Consider the following 5,204-nt stretch of genomic DNA (forward strand, 5'->3'; position numbering starts at 1 on the left):
GCAGGTTGGGTGCACATCATGGAGCGTTTCTCCCCCCCCCCCCCACCATATAGATCTTAGCTCAAGCCTCCTCTGTTCCCTGTACTCCACACCCACACTGTCCCTACCCTAGCCTAGCTGCCATCCTATCCCTCATTGGCCGCTTCTGGGCTCCTGATGACCAACCAGCTGGCTTCCTTCATCCACCCCACAAGCAGACAGGGGGACACTCCCAAACAGCCTGAATGCCTCTCTCTGCTTCAACCCTCATCAGCTCCCCATTGTCCACCCCAGGCCTAAACCGCTCTGGCCAGCCTCCTCGTGCCCCTTCTGTTCCGTGCCACGCCCTGCTGTTCCTGGGGCAGGCCTCTCCTGGCTGGCCCCGTGAACAGTGGCAACATCCTCCCCCCCCCCATTGCCAAAGCTGCCCTGCTTTGGGGCTCTATGCATGTCACACCAGGAGTGCCCAACCCCCTGCCTGGCAGATGTTTCCCAGCCCCAGCCTCCTAGACCACCTCCTCCAGGCTCCCATCTGCATCCTTCTCACTGCCACCCCCCTACTGCACTTGGCTCCACAAGGCCATGACTCCCTCCTATCACCTCTGATTCATCCTCCTGCTCCCAGAGCCCAGGAACCACCAGCCCCAGGCTCCGGCATGTTCTCCTCCAATGAGGCCCCACGGAGGTAGTCTGGCGCTTCTCCTGGAGGGAAGTCGGGATTTTAGGTGGAGGAGACTGCTCACAGCTGTCTCCAGGCAGAAGAATCTGGTGGAATGATGCTGCCAGACTGGAAAGGGGTGGGGGTGGGCACTCAGTGGGGACCAGTCTGCTTGGCAGGGGTGGGGCCAGGGGGTTGAGAGGTCATCATCCTGCTGCTGGATGCCCCCAAAGAGAGAGCTCAGCATCATTACCTTACATTCTCACCCCCGGCCACTCCCTGGGCTTTTGCACGGGGGAGATGTGGGCTCAGAGAGGGCCAACCATTGCCCAAGGTCACACAGCACCCAGGGCAGGCCTGGGAATTTGAGGTGGACCCCACTCCCAGATTTTGCTCTTGAGAGGCCCTGGGTGAGGTCTGGAAGGCAGAGAGGGAGTTGGGCGGGTGGGTAGGAGCAGGGTCTCTGATGCTTTCCTAGGCCAGGCTCTCTGGACCCTCCTGTGTCAGTAGGTGGCCCTCCTGGGCTGGAAGGGGGTGCCCGAGGAGGGCACGGTGGTGCTGGGGTTCAGAGTCCTGCTTTTGATTCTTTGGTGTTCTCACTCAGCAGACCCCTGGGGAAAGCATGAGTCATCGCTGAGCCTGGCAAACATATTTAGCTCCTTTCATTGTCCCTAATAAATCAATTTCCCCAGCCCTCTCACACCTGCCGCTCCCTCCTGGCTGCCCCCAGCTCCGGACTCCCTCTACTCCCTCCGGCAACCAAGGCCTAGGGCCCTGCACCTGCTGAGCTCTGGGGCTTCTCTGTAGCCAGGGTGGGGGTGGGGGTAGGGGCGTGTCTGGAAGGGGCCCTCCTTGCATGATCTTGCAGATCCCACAGCTTGAGTCCTGGCCTGGGCTGGGCTGTCTGCCCAGCCTGGATGGCCGGATGTTCCGCAGCTCAGTTCGTCCCTGCACCCCTGAGGCCAGCTGTTTGCAGTCAGAACTGCAGGCAGGTGGAGGAGCTCAATCAGCAAGCAGCTGGGCTGGTCCCCTCCACCTCTGGGGCCCCCTGTAACTTTGCCCTGCTTGGGAGGTGGGATGGGGTGAGGGCGGTGCATGTGCCTGGCGCCCCAGAAGTTCCAGAAAGACCTAGCTCTACTCCGCTTGCCTGTCTTGGCTCCTCCTAGTCCTTTTGGCTGGGAGACCTAGGCTCCCACTTAGCTAATCTGCCATGGCACCTCTCCGAGACACCTTCAAAGATCTTTAACATCCACCTGGACTCTGCCCGCCCCCAGTGTGCCCAGCCTGTCTCATACGCAACAGTCTACCTTAAAATAACACTCACGTAACCTTAGTAGGTGCCAGCCCTGTTCGAGGGCCTTTAATGCTCCCATTTTATGGAGGGGAAAACAGAGGTGTTTAAGGCCCAGAGAATAAACAAAAGTGGTATTGGGGCCTTGAACCGGCTTTGTGGTCCCAGAGGGTCTCATTGTTGCCCCCTGTGGGTTCTTACAGGTAATGACTTTCATGATGGATCCACCAGTCTCCATTTCTCCAGGCTGTCGCCCTACGTGTCTGGGCTGCCCTGGCACATGGATGCCCCTGTTAGAGGCTTGCATCATGCGGTTCGTGGGTTCAGCCCCTCAGGGCGGGAAATAATGCTCACAGAGGGTATGCAACTAGAGGACCCAGGGCAGGAAGGTGAGGGAGCTTTGAGTAGACAGGCCCCCTCCCAGGATGGGTAGGTTAGACTGTGTCCCGGGAGGGTCCCTGAGTGTCTGTTGTCTAGTGGACCAGCTGCATTGTGCCCCGGCCCCCATCCTGCCTGCCCAGGCCAGGACTCTTCTCTGGACGGAGGCTTTTTCTGCAAGTGGCCGCTGTCTGGGCCCCAGTTTGGCTGCAGCCTCGCTAACGTATCATCCGCGGGCGGTGGGCTCCCCCTGCTGCCACGGCGAGGAATGGCAGGAGTCCAGAGGCCTGGGCCAAAGAATCAGAGCCAAGGGAGGCTAGGTCCTGCCCACCTCCCAGCCCGAAGGCCCTCCCCTGAGGTCCTGAACCCAGAGTGGACTTCCATCCAACCACACGGACTGTGTTGGACGAGTGCACAGCTTGGTCGCTGATGAGGTCCCAGCCCCATGGGAAGACAAGCAGAGAGGCCAGCTTCCTGCAATCCTTCCCCAGCCTGGCTTCTGCACCTCTGAGCAGCCTCTCTTGCCCTGCCCCTCCATCCTAGCTCTCCACCGGCCCCTGCACCTGCCCCATCCCTGCAGGTGTCACCTGGGCTGTAACAGGTCCTTCACACCTGCCTTCCGCACTGGATCGGTGGGTCTTCTGAGGACAAAAGCTTTATCTTGGTCATCTTCAGACTCTTGGTTCTGCAGGGAGTTCGGGGAATAGCGGGGACTCTGTATGTTCGGGTCAAATGAGACCGCTGAGCCATGCTGAATAGGACTAATTCAGGCTGAACTGGGTGCACTGCACTTGCTAAGGTCCCAGGCCCACTGGAAGCCAGGACCCTGGCAGGCAGGGGTTCTGCCTTGTTCTACCAGTGTCTGCAGTAACACCTGGCACATAGCAGATGCTCAATAAAGAGCAGAGAGTGCAGATCAATGAAAGCCCTTAGCAGCAGCCCAGGTGATCCTTCAGGCCAGCCTGAGCTTGGATTCCTCCAGGGACAGGCAGCTTATTCCCTAGCTCCATCCCTAGGTGAGTTCTTTTTGGCATTACCTGGGCTGGGGAGAACCAGCTCACGTCTGTCCTTGCCTCACACGAGAGCCCTGCCCCTGGGCTGTCCCAGTCTGGCCCTCTTGCCCTTGTGTGGGAAGGTGAAGGTTGGAGTCAGGGGTGGTGGACGCGGCCATGCAGAGGACAGAGCCCTGGTCACGAGTCAAATCATGAGCTTTATTCTTGCCTCTGAATGGTTTCTAGAACAGCTGCTCATCCCCTGAACATCTCCAAGTCCGCCCACGCCCCCATGGACGAGGCCAAGGACCAGAAAGGGGAAGGAGTGGGCCAAGGTCACACAGCCAGTGTGTGCCAGAGGCAGGTGAGGACATCAGTCCTCCTGACTCCCAGACTGGTGCCCCTTCTACAATTCCTGGTTGCCCTTTCAGGGGCCAAACAGAGCGAAAGCGGTCTGTGGAAGTCCTCGGGTCTCCCGCAAGGCCTCTACTGGCTCCTCCTGAAGCTGCCAACCCAGACCCTTGCCAGGGTTGCAATGTCATCACCACATGCTTGCACACCTCTGCAGACAGGGATCTCACCACCTCCCAAGGCAGTCATCCCATCCATGGGCAGTCTCACCCCCATGGAGAGCCGTGCAGGTGTTCATGTATGTGTGTACCTGTGTCTGTGTGCATGTGTGTGCGTGTGTGCGTGTGTAGCTGTGGGTGGATGCCCATGGAACTGCTGATCCTCCTGGGGAAGCCACCTGGCTCCTGCTCACCCACACAGACTGGCAGTGGGGCAGAGGCATCTCTACTTGCTGTTGTCTGCCAGAGAATTGCCCTCCAGAGGTTCCCTTGAGGCCAGTGCTTCTGAGGAGCTTCCTGCTCCTGGAGTCCTCCTCCAGCCTGGCCCTGCCTGCTCCGGCTGTCAGCTCCACTCAGAAGGGCTTGCTGTAGACAGGCTTGCTGGGGCCGTCCTGCACAGCTGCAGGGCCCCGCAAGTGGTCCCGTAGGGGTGCTGTGGCCCAGACTTTGCTTCTTTAAGCAAAGCATCTCTTGCCTGCTCAGCTGCCCCCTCCACGCAGCCCCCCTGATGGCCTCAGCCCACAGAGTGCTGCGCTCTCTGCCTCTTGGTTGAACCTCCAGTCTGGTGGGTGTCCCCTCTGTTGGGATGCTTTCTACAGTTTCCTCCAGGGGTCCAGCTGCCCCTCTCCCTCAAATGGACTTTCTCAAACCTGGCTCCACTTCTGCCTTCGGCTCCCTGGCAGCCTTTAATCAGGGCCTGGCCAAGTTGGCAAACAGTCACGGGAAGCGCCTGGGGGCATGTGAGGGGGGAGGGAGGCCCACTGCAGTCCTGGTTTCCTGCCGGTGGGGAGGTATCCTGGGAGCAGGAGGCTGACCAGCTTACGGAGTCCCAAGGGGCTGAGCCATCTCTAGTCCAGACCGCTCCTGTGGCTGAGAGCCTGAGGAGACCCGTGCCACTGCGGGGATGTGTGTGACAAGCCCTGCTGGGGCAGGGAGAAGAGGAGCAGAGATCCACTGTCCTGGCTGAAGGAGGTGGCCTCGCAGAGGAGAGAACATGCCCAGGGATCCTCTGGGCCCCCCGTGTAGGACAGGCAGCCCGCCAGGGTGCAAGCAGCCATTTCGCAGATTAGGAAACTGAGGCCCAGAGAGAAGGCAGGACCCCAGGCCCTGAAACTGGCTTCCTTGCTTTCTGCTGTAGTGAATTTGGGGCACCAGCCAAGGGAACTTCCTTGTTGGGACTCAGCCCCAGAGGCTCCCAACCCATCCTCCTGAGCTCCGTCTCCTGCCTCACTGTCAGCCGGAGTCCGGGTGGTGATGCCACAAAGGGGTGCCCTGGGAGTGGGAGGCGGTCTCAGGGTTCTCAGGCTGCTGGCCCCCATGCCACCTCCCCCAGCGGC

The sequence above is a fragment of the Tenrec ecaudatus genome, chromosome 6 (genome assembly GCF_050624435.1).
Source record: "Tenrec ecaudatus isolate mTenEca1 chromosome 6, mTenEca1.hap1, whole genome shotgun sequence".
NCBI classification, from domain to species: domain Eukaryota; kingdom Metazoa; phylum Chordata; class Mammalia; order Afrosoricida; family Tenrecidae; genus Tenrec; species Tenrec ecaudatus.